General features: G+C 42.0%; 1 protein-coding gene across 4 annotated transcripts in view; it reads right to left on the reverse strand.

The window, feature by feature from the left end:
• The window catches only part of RSU1 (Ras suppressor protein 1), an 88,113-nt gene that overhangs the window by 21,976 nt on the left and 49,660 nt on the right, over nucleotides 1-16,477 (reverse strand). The gene's annotated exons all lie outside the window — the stretch shown is intronic.

A 16,477-nucleotide genomic window follows, 5' to 3' on the forward strand; every position in this document is an offset into this window, starting at 1 on the left:
TCCAGATCCATACCATGAACTGGGCCCTGAAATTTCCAGCAGTGAGATGAGTAAACATTAACAGTAAAGTGATAAAATAAGAAAAAATTTAAAACACTATTCAAGACACCACTAGCCAAACGATGTCGTGCTAATGACTTCTACTTTTAGATGACAAGCCGTGCTATTTAAACAACCAAATTTCACTGCAGACATCCTTCAGGAACAGGTACCAAGGCAACCACGCTGATGCCAGGCTGTGGGAAGCTGTGGAGGACTGGAGGAGGAAGAGCTTGATATACTGCTATACTGATAACGATCCAAACACCACCTCACACTTAAAAAATTATCTGAAGAAAAACTAAAAACTGGACTTAATTCAACATCCATCTGGCATCTCTGAAAAAGAAATAACTTAGGGCTCCCTGTCTTTAAAACATTTGATATTTCAAAACTGCAAGTAAGGAAGACTCGAGTCTTTGGAATGAGATTATTTTAAAAGAGATTTTGTGGTTGACATTTTAGTGATATTTCTGGACATGCCATCTCTGGTTGATTACTCAGGTACAGAATATTAAGCTAGGAGTCCCCATAACGTACTCCTGTTAGAACAGCTAAAAGCATGACATTGCTGCTGTGAACATACGTCATAAAAAGACTATTTTAAAATAGTTTTGTGTCAAAAACTATTAATCATAATATCAATATATAGAATGAAGGAGGCAAGTAATATAAACTTCGTTTCTCCCCAACATGAATAATGAAAATCAGTCATACATACACCTACACCCTTCAGCAAACCCAGACCTAAATCCCAATATAATTAGGGTCCAAAGTCAAGAGGTAACAAGAAACCAGTCAGTTTACACGATTCTGGAGGATGAGAAGTGGGCCCACCAAGAAGTGGAGGACAGAAATGATTTTCACGAATGTGAATGCATTATACAGCTCATGTGCGCATCATTCACGTAATAGGCTGCATAATGCCCCCTCCCCCTCCACACACACACACACACACACACACACACACAAAATATATTAATGTCCAAATCTCTGGAACCTGTGCATGTCAAATTATACAGCACAAGGAACTCTGTAGATGTGAAGGAGTTAAGGATCCTGAGATGGGAGATTATCTGGGTGACCTTGATGTCATGGAAGTGGAGTCTCTATGAGAGATGGGGCCGGAATCAAAGTGAGAGAAGATGATGTGATGGTGGAGGCAGAGATAACATGATGCATTTAGAAGACGGAGGACCACAGGCCAAGGCACGCAGTCGCCAGAGCTGAGGAGGGCAAGGAAACGGATCCTCCCCTCGAGCCTTCTGAAGGAACCAGCTCTGTCAACACCATGATTTTAACGCAGTGACTTGTGGGCTCCAGAACAGGAAGAGAACTAACCGGTGCTGTTTTAAGCCACTCGGCTGGGGTGACCTGTTACAGAGGCAATGGTAAACTACTGCATGCGCAACACCATTCTGGGTGCTTAACTGCGTCTGCCCTTTAAACTAGGCGCAGTGACTTTCTTCAATCTAGGAACCTTTTCAAGTTCTCAATGTAATATTCATAAATGTCTATGAAAATTGTTGCCTCCTGTTACACAAAATGAGAGGAATGTAACACATTTTTATCTCGGCAGAAAATTTGCAAATTAAATGTTTTGATTCTTACAGAAGGCTATAAAACAGTATTAGCGGTATTACAAAAACAAAAGTGTACTTCCATGTCAGATCCATAACATGGACATTCTTCTGTTAAACCTCCGTTAACCTCATGTCATTCTCATTCTACTAGTTTTCTTCTGTGCGCAGTAAAGTTTCGATAAAGGAGAAAGAAGAATTAATGGATGAGCCCAAGCTCCTGGCTACCTAGGCTGGGGGGAGAAGTGGTAGAACATAACAGCAAGAAAGCCAGAGAAAACGAACTGCATGCCAGTTACCTGCTCACTACTGTCCTCCTTACTCGTAACCACAGAAAAGAAAGACAGTCGATGTCTTCAAATCATAAAGACTCTCAAAGGCTGTCGAGTCAGGACTTCAGGTTAGTTAGGGGTTCTTTTTCATTTATTTCACTGTTTATGTCAGAGATTGCTTGCAAAAATGGCTGCCATCCTCCCTTCTCGCTGTACCCGTGCCCTTAGTCCCTTCCACACTGAGTACGGGCCTTGTCACGTGACTTGCTTTGGCCAAAGGGACCTTAGCAAATGTGACCAAGCATAGACTTAAAATTGCTTGTGCACCTGGTTTATACTATGTGAATGAACCCAAATTTGCCTTCCAGAAGATGAAGGCCACATGGAAGGGCACTGCTGAGCCTTGGCCGACAGCCAGCCAGCCTCCAGACACAGAGACCATCCCCTGCCATCAGCCGATGCCCAGCTGACCCCAGAGCCATGACAGTCAGTAAATATCACCTGAGAAAGTTCTGACCAACAGCAAAAATGGCTGTTTTAAGTCAGCAGGTGTTAGGATAGTATGTTGTACAGTAAAAGCTAACTTGACATAGTTTATAAAGCTAACACAAACTCATGAAAAAAAAGAAGAAAAATATCACTTGGAATCCCAACATATGAAAATACTAATCAATAACTTTTTAATTCATTTTATGTAGCTATGTAAATATTCTCTATAATTAGAATCACATGGTAAATTCAACCTTATAATGTGCTATTCTAAGCATTTCCATGTCATTTTATATTCCACAATCTACCACCGCTTTTTTAACTATTCTCATATCATTGGTCTTCAAGATGGCTTGAAAACTACACTATTAAAAATGCTGCTGCAAAAAACATATTTGTACAAACTTCTGAGTTCTTGATGACAGAACTGTTCTTGAAGACAAACTCCCAGAAAAAAACATACTCTCGCAAAAGGCGAAAAGCCATCACAGCACCTGATATATATGGTTCAAATACAGCCATCCACGCTAACTTACAACTCAACAGCACCGTATGAAAGTGTCCGTTTCACCAAATCCTCATGACAGTCTGTATAATTGTTTTCTAAAATTCTAGTTAACGGATACAGTGAGAAACGGCAACTTGTTTTACTCTGCATTTTTTGATTACTAATAAGGTCAACCAGCTTTCCATATGCTTGGCCATCGATCTTCTCTTGTAGAACATCTGCTCTTGCTACTTCTTTGCTACTGAGGTATGTAAAATAGCTCTGCCATTTACCTCCAACGCCTTTAAAAGCAGTTAAGAGAAGCTAATATCGTGGAGCCAGTGCAGAGATTTTTAACCCCCGTTCCGTGCTTATGTGTATACATTTCTTTCAGGAGAGAATCCGTAGCTTTCATCAGCTTCCTTAAGTGGTGATGACCTCATACGCTGAGAACCAACTGGGCCAAATGGGGAAGAGCAGCATCAGCAGGTTTCAGCATGGAGGTGCTCAAAGCTGTCCAACTGGTCACAGAATATTTAACTGAATGAAACGCAGAAGTTTTGATCAGTGCTGAAGGAAGGTGCGAGGAGACGAGAATGGTGGCATAGCAACAGAGTAAACTGTATTTAAGTCATGAAACAAACACTGTTGCTTTCCTTTTTCTTCTTCTTGTTGATTCCGCGACAGGCCAGCCCAAGTCTCATCTCTGCTTGACTGTCCTATTATAACGGAAGCCCGAACTACTAATGTCATGGTGTTAGGAGGTGATGAAAAGCCATGAAGGTAGAGCCCTCCTGAGTGGGATTAGTGCCCTTATAAGGACAGACTGGAGAGAGATGACCTCCCTCTCCATCATGTGAGGACACAGCAAGAAAGCGTCTGCCTGCAAACCAGGAAGAGCCCTCACCAGGAACTAGATCAGCCAGCACCTTGATCTTGGACTTCCTAGCATCCAGAACTGTGAGAAATAAATGTGTGCTGTGTACACCCCCAGCCTGTGGTACTGTCGTGAGGGCAGCCCAAGCTGAAGTCTTTTTAGACTATCCGAAGCCATGATATTCTTTGCACAGCCTGCAATCCTACTGCAATTACATCTGGTGTCCCAACTTAACAATTCCTTAAGTGTTCCTTAGGTTTCATTTGATTAATAACCCCATTATGAGAGAACTTTGTGCTCTTCACAAGACCTGGAAAGACAGGAGATAATATGCACTTGATAAACATTCAACAGATTCCTAACCACTGCCTCAGAACATGAGTCACGGTTAAAAGCATGGAGTCTGACAGATTCCACCTGTGTGACTCTGGCAAGTTACCTTCTCTAAGCTTCGGTTTCGTCATCTGTAAGATGGGTAAAGCAGTAACTCCACGTCACAGGAATACCTTATTTAGGAATAAATGTATTATTTAGAAGAGACAGACACTCAAAAATAGAAATTACTAGTTATCATTACTATTATTACTGACACATTTTCAAATTTATTCATTTATAAATACTAGCCAATTTAAGGCAATGAAATGCAAAGTTATAAAAATCTTATTAACAGAAAATTCATTGTTATTCAAAGTGGAGTTTGTCTGCTACAGTTCATGGAGTCCTTCCGAGGCTATGATTTGACACTGCAAAAACTGCTAGTCTGAAGAGAAAGTTATGCCAAATGGAGGTTCAAAAAACTGTTATGAAGGTAAAACGCAGACCAGAAGGTTTCTGTTAAAGAACTAGGTAAACAGCTGAAGTAAAAAATAAAAAAATAAAAAATGAGCAATGTTCTGGAATGAATATCATTTAAAAGCATGAATGTAAAGGACAAGCTCGAACTTTCGATCACTGTCCTACGAACACAGTAAGCTGAGAAATAACATTCTCCAAGATGTTGTTAAGTTGGGCAACTCACTTTTCTGCATTCTTCTACAGCGAATTATAGCTAGTCAAGTCTTTTGGACAGCAATTGCTTTCACTTGGGTCACCTGAAATGACCAAACGAACCTTTAACATCAACCATTGATCTTACTAATTATATCTGCCACTATATCTGCTGCTGTGGTTTCCAGTCAGCTCTCCTTTCCAGCACTATTCCAATTGTTAAATGGTCAGAACACACACAAGTGACAGATTTAGTGTTTCACTGGCAATTTATATAGGTGACTGCAACATTGCTGTTGTACTGAATCATGATTTATTTGTCTCACATTGTAGCACGTAACCTTTTAAATGCATGGGGGGGGGGAGGAAGCCGACACCTCTCTAAAGTTTATATATGACCATCTACCACTATATCCTATGAACTAGATTCAAAATAGAAACAATCAAGTGAGTGGTAGGTTTCTTTTCTCTTTAGGTAGCTATAACTTAATGCACAATCTCCCTTCATGTATCCTGGGCTTGGTCATTATTCTTTATCTGCACGTGACTCAGAGGGAAATCTGGGAAGCATACATAAAAGATGTCCATGACAGTCAGCTAAAAGAACCCAATAAAGGGTTAAAACTAAGAGCATTTGGGGTAGGAATTCTACACTGAAGGGTCCATGGATGGACTCGGAGGCATCTTAAAATTCCACAAATTATATGCAAAACTTCATATGTGAAAAATGTGTATTTTGGGGAGAGCAGGTTTAGAAGTTCCACTGGTTTCTCAAAGGGGTTAGTGAGTCTCGAAAAGATTGAAAATAACAGTTTATGGAAACGTGACCTACTGTTGCTGAGTAAAATGGGTTACAGGCATAAATAAGCAAGTGAACAATGAGCCAATATCAAGGGACATCAAGCTTTACATCATGGTTTGTAAATAAAAAGAGATGAGAAAAATGGTTATAGGCTGAATTTGTATCTTTTCCCAAAATATTCATGATCTGGAACTTTTAGCATATAATTGTGAGAAAATGCATTTCGATAGCTTAAGCCACCCAGTATGAGGTACTTTGTGACCGTGGCTTTAACAAACTTACAGTTAGTCTTAGCTGTAACAGTGGATTAAGAGAAAAATCAAAGAGCAATAAAAACCAAGAGATTATTCTTGGGTTAAAAAGGTAGTAATACCAAGAATGAAAGTGGGAAAGGTCTTAATGAACATTTGTAAGTGGTATGGAGGATGACATGCATGATACCCCTGTGTCCGCTACGGCACCCAACTGGTGAGTGTAAGATTGAGGGCATAAACTGAGAAAAAATAACTTCGGGAAGCTGTGGAAATGGGCAAGAAAGAGGCAGGAAAATAATTGTATTACACCTGTCCTCACTGAAAGTTATCCAAAATTAATCCAGACTTCTGCCTCCAGCCATAATGGAGTAACTGGACAGAATGTATTAACTGCTTCTAGATATTCGGCAACAGGCAGCGCTGGACTATGATCCCTGAGAGAAGGGAAATAAATGAGCAGAAACCCTCAATCACCCTAATTTTCTCCTGGAAGCATTTTCAGACAGTCATGCAGGAAGTGAGAGATCAAACTGTATGGCGATGTTGCTGAGCTGACAGGAGAGAGATCAGAATTCGAGGGTGCTGCGAAAGTGGGGATTTGTAGGCTGGGTAACAGAAAGGAGTGAGAACAACAGACAGGCCCAGAAAACTGCATGAGGGTTCTCATGAGTCTTTGGCTGAATAATAACTGCAATGTCCAGGGCACGAATCCTCAAGTCTGTCAATTCAGTCAAATTCTAATTAAAATCCCAGCAGGCTGATTCTAAAATTTATATGCATGTACAAAGGACACAGAACAGTCAAAATAATTTTGAAGAAGTTAGAAGACTTTAACGCTATGTGACCTCAAGACTTCTGACGAAGCTACAGTCATCAAGGCAATGTGTAACAACAAAACGCAGTCTAGAAATATACCCACATATAGTATGTTGGTTTTTGACTTAGCACCAAAGCAATTCAATATGAAAAGGAAACTCTTCTCTACAAGTGGCGCTGGAGTAATTATTTGGAAGGAAAAAGCTGATCTCATATCATACACGAAATGTAACTTGGGCTCGGTACAGATCAAATCCTCCGTGAGGACAGGGGTTTTCCTTTCCTTCCGCTCTCATCACACACACGGGTATCTCCCAAGGGACTCAGAACAGTGCCCGACATGTAACTAGTGCTAAATAAATATTTGCTGAATAGAAGAGCAATGCGTGAAAAAAAGACATGCCACACAGCAAACAATAGCACGAAGAAGAGCTGGAATAGAGAACGGTCATGAACGGGCTCACTGAGAAAAAAATAATGGGAGCTGGCACCTGACCAGCTCGGCAAATATGAGGAAACGAAAAATCCAAGCAGAAAGCAAAGATTGTTGTGAAGAACTCAGAGGCCACTGAGAGTGGCCTGTGAGTGGGTGAGTGCGTGACAGAGAGAGAGAAAGAACAGCACAAATCATAGACGCCTGGCTATGTGGGGCCTTTCGGCTCAACAGAGTACGTTAAGGAATGCTGATCACAGAAGTGACATAACTCAATTTGTGATTTTACAAAATCACCTTGACTCCTGTGTGAAGAATGGATCGGAAAGGGCCAAGTGGGAAGCAGGGACACCAGTCACAAGGTTCTCACAGCCACCCAGGTGAGAAAAGAGGGTGGCGTGCTCGTCTCTCTCCAGGATGGACACTCAAGGGTAAGGCTGGAGCTGCCGTGCTAGCAGATTTGGGTGTTAGCTCTGACTTCCATTTTGTCATTTTCAACTCTTCATTTAATTGTTTCTTTCTCTTTATGAATAGGTCTATTTCATTTACCCCTGGTCCCCAAATCCAACAGAATATAGGAACATACTGTATATGGGGCCAGAGGTCAGAATCTGGCATAGCAACTCAGGTAGGGGCTGTCCAAGCAGAGGAGCCATTCTTTTTAAAATAGCAGATATAAAAGGCGACAGAGAGAGTACTGAAGCCCATTAAAATCACTACATGTATGTTGAGAATGAGCATGGGCTTTTTTACTAACATCAGAATGTGGCTACTGCCGAAAATTTTACAGAAGTACAAGTGGCACCATGAGATGCTTTCGTGCAGTAGGTGATCAACCTATAGAATTAATACACGGCTGGAAACGCGAACAATTCTGGGAAGGTCTAAATGAACGTGAATAAAAAAGGCTGACCCATGACGAGTTATTATAAGGCTTAACTATTATGCGTCTCACAATAAAGGCATAACTATTATGCGTCTCACACTAAATTCTGCTATTGACAACATGAAGGACATCATCCTCCATTTCACCCCTTCCCCAGCACCAGCCCCCCAAAAGAAACCCAGACTTGCGCATGCAATACCATTCGTGTCTGGCTCAGTACAATGGTACCTGCTTTTTATATAGGCATAATATAATATATAGGAGATGCTTAGAGGGAGATGCTACATAAATGTAAGATATTATATATGTATGCGGGTGATAGGAACTGTGTTTACAGATATGCCTCTGGAATAAAATAAAAATTAAATCTGGAATCTCAGTACTGCTGGCATTTCTCCCAGGGCAAGAATACATTTAGTGTCCTATTAAATCAAAGGATGGCCCACTGCAAACGGTTGCACGCTTTACCAGCTGGTGTTAACCCAGATGGATGCACGTGTTCAATCACACTTAACTTGACACTGGGCTTCCCGAAATTCATCATTCGGAATGGAAACGTTTTATGTGCTGCGACTTCCCACCCCTTTTAAGGCAATAACTCACCAGGTGGAAATATAATTCACTTAACATTTTTAAAATCCACACTTAAAGCATTTTCTGGGGCTAAAGATTCACTGACACAGATGGAATATGGAAAATGGAACTTGTTAAAAAAGATCATGTAGGAGATCGGACGGGAGTCACTTTTTGATTCTCAACTAAGAGCATGGGGATCAAAGAACATGATATGTGGTGTTTTGTGAAGTATGGCAAAAAGAATATTAACACAGAAATAAAATGTAAGAGCATGTCACTTAATTCAAGTCAGAAATTAAATCTGGGCAAAGACTTTCTATTCCTCGCATTTTCTTTATTTTTCATAGGAAAGAAAAACAAGGCATATGTCTGGAATCACGGCAATCTGTCACCTAATGATAAATGATGTCTTTTTTTATTGGCTCAGTATTGACATGTTTGTGGATATACTATTGAGAGGAATACTTATTTTTGAAATCAAAAGCTCTAAACTAAAACTCTGACTTTGGCAATAACCAGCCATGTCAGTGATGCAGCTTTGGGCACTTTACCCTCTCCATACACTTTGGTTTCACCATCTTTAAAAACTTATGGTTTCACCAGAAAAACTCTCCTTCCCCAAATTCTAGAATGAAGGTAAAGTCTATAAAACTGTCTCATAAATTATAATATTTTGCATAAAAACTGAGGTATTTATAATTTGCTCAAGCTTAAAAGTAACTTCAAAAGTGTTTACGACCAATTGACAAATTCGATTTTGTACAAATGGCAGAGTTTATAACTCCATAAAGTACTTACCACTTACCGCTCTCTTAAGCTAACACGTCATGACGGCACTTGGCAACCATTTCACACACTAACAATGATGTCTTTTGGGGTATGTGTCTTCATTACCCAATATCCAACCCAGAGAGCCTTTTTCATGAAATGCTGTATCTACATATAGACTAATTTATATTGTACTAACAGTCCTGCCCTTGGATAACCCGGTGCAGTTAACCCAGAATTTGGCATAGTGATACGCTCCAGCTTCGATTCTAATTGGCGCTGGGATCTCTCTCTGCAGGTCACGGAACCTCTCGGAAATTCATGTTCCCGACCCACAAAATGGGGAGAAAGTCCCCACCCTCCCACAGCCACGGCAAGATTTAAATGAGAAGATAAAATGCCTAATGTGACAATTTATGTGCTCGATAAATATTAGTCTTCTCCCCTTACATCCTTTTGGCTTCTTCGGATCAAAATGGGAAAAGCAAAGTAACAAAAACAAAACCATAAAATACTTAACTCATAACCGATGTAGACAAACAGGTGCTTGGGCACCTCCTGGCTCCCAGAACAGGAACCCCTGGCTCTGTCCTCCCCCTTCTCCCTGGCTCCTCTCAGGCCACCTGCACTCACTTCTCCCTGACCACAAGCCCTTGTGCCAGATGCCTCAGTCACACCCAACTGCCCAGGAAGGCGGCCAGCAGGTGCATCTCAGCCTGAACCAGTCCCTAGTTCTTCTAAAGGGTAGAGGCAGAGGCCATGAGCACTACTGAAAACAACAACGAAGCGAGCAATAGCAAAAGCGCTGAGCGTGGAGCGACCGTGCACCGGACGCTGCCGGCCATCGACTCCCGCATTAGAACTGGGTCCAGAAGCCAAATCCGGGTTTGCGAACTCAAGTGGATTCAGGGGACAGTGAAATGAACGCAGGAGGAGGAGCAGAGGAAACGATAATGGCGAGGGAGGTGAGAGGACTAATGGCACTTGCAAAAACGTCTCGAATGGACATTCCTGACATTTTCTACCAGTGAGTTTGAAATAATTTTTATCATACTATTTTAAACTGTGTGTCACTATCCAGACCACAAACTACATTTAACTGTGCTCTCCCGTGTCCTGAACTTCATTCACAAGTCCAAGATGGACATGTCAACAAAACTAAGGAGAAGAAGAAAAGAGGACAAATTCAGTAGTACCACTTTACGAGTAACAGGATTTAGGCAGAAACAACTAATTCTGATAACAGTATGAAGATGCCTTGGGCTAGGGCAGATAATTGTCCAAAATGGAGAAGGGGGGTGGGGGGGCGGACCTTTTTTCACTTTCTATTAAGTCCCTGCTGCCTGATTATTCTGGAGAAGATTAATAACTGCCATTACTTCTTTTCTTAAGAAAAGAGTTAAAAGATTTCACATGCTAGCTAAACGTTTGCCCAACTCCAGAACAGTCAGACTTTATACTCTGAGCATTTAATGGTTTTAATCTATAACAAAAGAAGGAAGATGTAGAAAGATGGATTTATATAGTGTGCTTTAAATCTGAAATAAATTACTAATATACAGACAAATGACAAAAGGATTCCAGTGTATACACACATCAGTAATATCAAAAAATGAAAACAATTAGTTCAAAACAGTGATTATCATGGGAAATCATTCTGGGAGAAGAAAAAAATCGCCAATGAAATGAGCACTGTCACAAAAGGTAACATAAGACAGTGAAAAATTAAACAACTGGAAAACAAAGTTGCCACTTGCACAGATCTGGACGTGGATTAACAAGTGAGTCTAATTAGTGAAAGCACTACAAAGTATTTAATACTGAGGGACAAGTTCACAGTCACACAAAAGATGTTAAACAGCAAAGCAGTGACTACACGAATGAGTGAATGAATAAATGAATCAGTGAAGCAAGCAACCGAGCCACCAATGGTTGGCTCAAAAAGCTAACCACGGAGCTTTCCAGGGAGAAGAACCAGGTGACCGGCTCCCAGTCTCAATATGAAATTCACAAAAAAGCATGTGTGAAAATCAAAGATTATCAAACTTATGTTGAGGGGACTGAAAGGACAGCAGTGACACCGTACAGGACCTCGGGTCCATGCCAAGTGCCGCGCCCCATTCGACCCTCACTCTGTCCTCGCCCCTCGCCTTCCCCTGCGTGCCTCCTCTTGCCAGCTCCCATGCTTCCCTTCAGCTTTCACACAGGATCAAATCCACAGCCTTTCTCTATCCGTGTGATAACCAACCAATCACAGTGAGACTGGCTTTTGGGCCTTCTTGGTCATTCTTTCTCACCAGTGAGTTTGCTTGGCCACTAACTGCTTCTTCCCTGTCGAAAGGGTGGGACTTGGGGCAACCTCTATGCTTAGACTATTTTAGAAGAGCTCCAGTTTCAGAAAACCAGTCTCTAAATAGCTAAAGTTTAATAGGATAAAAATCTCCGTGTGTGTGTGTGTGTGTGTGTGTGTGTGTGTGTGTGTGCATACACCCGTGTATGCACACACACACACAGATCTGTGTGCATGTTCCGTTACCTGATATTTACTGCACATTTGTACTGAATTCTAACATAAGGCTAATTTCTTTATGTAGATTATTCTTTTAACCCTCACAACACTATGAGAAGGAGCTATTATTACCCTCATTCTACACAAGGCACGGAAGGTAAAGAAACATCCACAGTCACAGAGCAAGGGATCGGGGTTGTGAGTGAGATGTGAGCCCAAGTCTAGTGATGAGGAGACACACCTCTACAATCTACTATATATATAAAAACATGTTTTTAACATCTGCATAAAATAATTGGGACTAAATTGACAAAGTGACAGTAACACAAGGGATAAGACATTTTTAATCAGGAACTTGATGACCAAAAAAAAAGAATAGTGCATTTCTTTCTTGCCTGTCCCAGTAGAGAAAGTATTTTTCCTTAGCCACTCGGTGCTCATAAAGAAAAGGATTAAGAGGTGTAACAAGAAGGATTCTGGACTGGTATATCCACTCCTTCTTAATTCTGTTCATTCTGGGAATACAACTGGAGAGAAAGTCTCAATTTGTGACACCACTTACTCTCTGAATGCAACTAACGTTTGTTTATACCCCTCACAAGCAAGCTAGAAAGAATACATATGTTCCTCATGTTTCTGGATTAAAAGTTGCCACTGGCTCCTGGGACACTGTAGGACACTAAGCCAGCTGGCCCTGGGTGTATGCGGCATTGCACACACCCCTCCACTGGACTGCTCAAACTGGTGGAGATGAGGTTCTCACATCCAAAACCCTTTGCTTCGTGGCACATCTACCTGACCGATGCAGGTTCATTCTCCAAAGGCAAATACCCGGGTGACAAACGGAGGAGAAGAGGTCCCATGACTGTCTCAAAGCCATGAAACCAGAAATGATTCCATCAAGATCAAATGACTGAATACTGGAAAACTTAAGAAAGAGAGAAGCAAAAACTTACATTTCACGTCTTAAGACAACAAGTGTCTGTTTGAGTGAGAAAATGCAAAAATAAACAGGAGCGAGGACTGCTCACAGAGCCCCCAGCTCCAAAGTCACCGCGAAGCTGTTACTCTGGGACTTTTTATTCCAAGGACTGGTCAGGAGGTCTGCCGTTCCTTCCTCCCCTTCCAGTGCCTTTTCTCCACTAATTAATTCTTCAACTAAGTAAAAGCAGGTGAGCCTTCAGTTTGTCAGGTTGCTACTTTTTTTTTTTTTTTTTAGAAGAGACTGGCTATGGGCCGAAAATACTGGTCCAAAAGAGACTCTGGAGTCAGGCAGACTCGGGAGAAGATGTCGGCTGTGTGTATTTCCCTCCTTCGCTGGCACAGTTAACTGCACGTCAGGAAACAGTTTGCCTGCACAGCAAAAGCACATCCCTGCACTAGCACTGGAACTAACATGGGGCTTCCCAGAGGAAGCCACAGTCCCTGACCTGGGAGCCAGCCCCACCCATAAAGGTCCCCGAGCCATCTGGCTTTAGTGTTGAGACCCAAGGGATCTCATCCGATCTGTGGCATTACACGTACGCAGACAATGCCCAAAGTTACATGTGCAGCCCAGACCTCTCCACTCCAGATTCTAATTTCCAGGTGCCTTCTCAAGTAGACATCCAAAAGGCATCTCAAACTTAAGACACATGAACTCGGCCCATGACGAGCTCCTCGCCTCCCCGTCATCTCCTAAGCCAGCCCTCCCGTTATCTCCCCTACCCTTGTAGTTCCCCAGGGCCAATGCTTCACAGTCAATCCTCACTCTTAGCCCAACACCTAAATCCTCATCAATCCCTGTTAGTTCCTGCCTTTGAGACAGACTCGGAATCTAACCATCACTACCAGCTGGATGAACGCAGAGGCGCTGCGTTCCTTCTGGAGGCTTAAGGCGAAATCAATTCCTTGCCCTCTTCGGAATCTGGAGGCTGCCCTCCCTCCTTGGCGCATGGCTCCTTCCACCCATGACTAACCTCGTGACTCTGTCAGCACGTCTTCAAACACTTACTGTCTCTGACCTTCCTGCTTCACCCTTCAAAGGTCCCTTATGATTGCACTGGGCTTACCTGGGTGATGCAGGATAATCTCCCCATCTCGAGATTCTAAATCATACCTGCCAAGTCCTTTTACCACATTCCCAGGTTCCAGTGATTAGAATGGGGGCTTCTTCGGGGGGCCACTATTCACCGTATTACGTCATCTCACCCTGAACCAAAGTCTGTATAACGCCCCACAAGTTCCCATGTGACCCAGTCCCTACTTCCCATCTAAACTCATCTCTTCCAACGCTCCCCCACATTCGCCCTCTTCTGGCTCACTAGTCTTGCTATTCTTCAGAACACAAGCCCATCTCAGGACCTCGGTACTTACCAGCCCCTCTGCCAGGGAATCTCTCTCCCCCTTTTAGGTGTCTGCTTAAATGACACCGCCTCATGAGTGAGGCTTTCCTTTTTGACTCTGTAAAATGGGGTGACACCCCTCCCTCAGTTGGCCTCTCCCTCCCATGCTTATTTGTCTCCCTAGAGCACCTACCATCATCTGATATGCTATCTATCCATCCATCCATCCATCGCCCCCCACTAAAGGTGTTTTGCCTCTTGTTTTATTTCTCCAGGAAATAAAAACATGAAGCTGGGGTTCAATAAATATTTATTTTTGGAAAAGTAAGTTCCTTGGAGACAAGACCCAGCCTAAAGTAGGAACTCTATAAATGTCTCAATGAATGAATAAATGAATTGGTGAATGATAGATCCAATTTCTATCTAATTTTCTGTGGACGCAGAGACTAACATCAAATCAAGTGTGTTACTATTTAGGAATCAGACATAATGGTTAAAGTAACTTATTCAGGGAAGCACAACAAAGGAAAGTAATGCAATTACATGTGAAAACTCCATCCAAGCCCCTGACTTTATTTTGCTGTGGCCCTGTATGTGCTTATTTCTGACAAGTCAGAACTCATTCAATTTCCTTGCTTGGCTCAAATGCTCTTACCAACAAGGTTTCAAGTTAATAAACTCTGAATATATTTTTAAAGAAAGTTGCACAGAAATCTCAAAAACATTTACCTTGCTTAATCAATAAAAATAGATATACAGGGAAGAGATCATTACCCACACTTTCAAATGAACCCAAGAAGCAAACCTGCAGCCAATGGATGATGGTGGGACAGGTGTAAGAAGCTTCGAGTACATCGGTCTCTCGCTCTGCTCATCAGCCAGCCAGGGCTGCTCCAGTGAGCACCTTAGATGTTCAGCACACAGACAAAAGACACTCCTACTGTGGCTGGATATGTACTGGGAGGAAGAACCATGGACACAACACAACTGGCTTGGAATGGGGCAGCACTCCAGGGATTTGTTTCACAGAGGCCATCTCATCTGCATCTTGCAAAGTGTGTTCTGGCCCTGCTGCTCACGCACCAGCCCATGCAACTGGCCATATCAGGTCACCTGCCATCACTGTTTTGGGGGAGGCGAGTCAGGGGGAATTGGTGTTTAGTTCACACCTGGAAACTGCTTTGAAAATCCTCTTACTGGCACAGAGATGGGAAGACATACACCACAGGTTAGGAATGTGGACCTCCGTGACTCACGGTGTCCCTATGAATGTTTCGCCAACCCTCTCTAAGCCCGTTTCCTCACCTCTACAACATCACCTTACTATGCTTATGACAACTATAAGAGAGAGTACAGGAAATGCATTTGCCATAGTGCCTTGGCACACAGGCATTAATATGTACTGGCTATTATTATTAATAGCTATTATTATATCACTACCTATTATACTTAACTTTAAAAAAAAAACTGTTCAAAAATAAATAATACATCTGTCTTCATCTTGAGTTTAGATTTGTAATAAACTCCCAGGGGTTTATCGTTTATTTCCAGTGAAGTGTTGACCTGCAATTAGGGAAAACTGCTACTAGGCAGATGTTGAAATTAAGCTTTTCTAGATAAGGCTCACAAAAAATAGTCACTTAAAGACCCTTCTTAATTCTACTGCTGAATAAAAAAACATATAATTTGTTATTGAGGAGCTTACCAGAAACATCAGATGAATATGATAACATGCAATATTTAAACAAGATAAGCAATATGACTATGATTTTAAAAGATATAAATACATAGGTATGTGTAGGTTCAACTATATATTTTTCTAAATTATCTGACAGAAATTATTAACCTAATGCCCTACATTGCCTCATTTCCTAAAAAATGAAATAAAACAACAAAACACACTTTTTTCCATTTCTCCTAATCACACTGACCAAGGATGCACGCCAAAAGCACCACCTGAGTTTCACCAAATCAGACAAGACTTAGTCTCCTGCATGGAGATTCCGATGGATGCTGCGGGCTGGGAGCGAGCAGATGTTCGTCTTCCACAAACGCTCCCTGGTTTTACCAACGCTAACGCCGATGGCCTGTAACAGTCACTCTACAGAATCTCTTTGACAAGAAGTATTCTGCCTCAAACGCTTTTGCGAAGATCTTTTCTTGATCCTGTAGCCTGCTCCTAAGGCAAGACCTGACTGCTCGTAACTCAGAGAAGGTGCTACACTACTCCTCAGCCTTTCGATCAGTACAAATTCCTCGGACCTTTACACTGAAGACGGCGCTAAAGGAGAAGGGAAAAGTGGGGCCGAAACTTTCCACTTGTTCGATGAAATCATGTGAACGCTTTTCATTTAGACCAGCGCTGCCTTTTAGACTAA

This window comes from Pteropus vampyrus, unplaced genomic scaffold, assembly GCF_000151845.1.
Source record: "Pteropus vampyrus isolate Shadow unplaced genomic scaffold, Pvam_2.0 Scaffold96, whole genome shotgun sequence".
NCBI classification, from domain to species: Eukaryota; Metazoa; Chordata; class Mammalia; order Chiroptera; family Pteropodidae; genus Pteropus; species Pteropus vampyrus.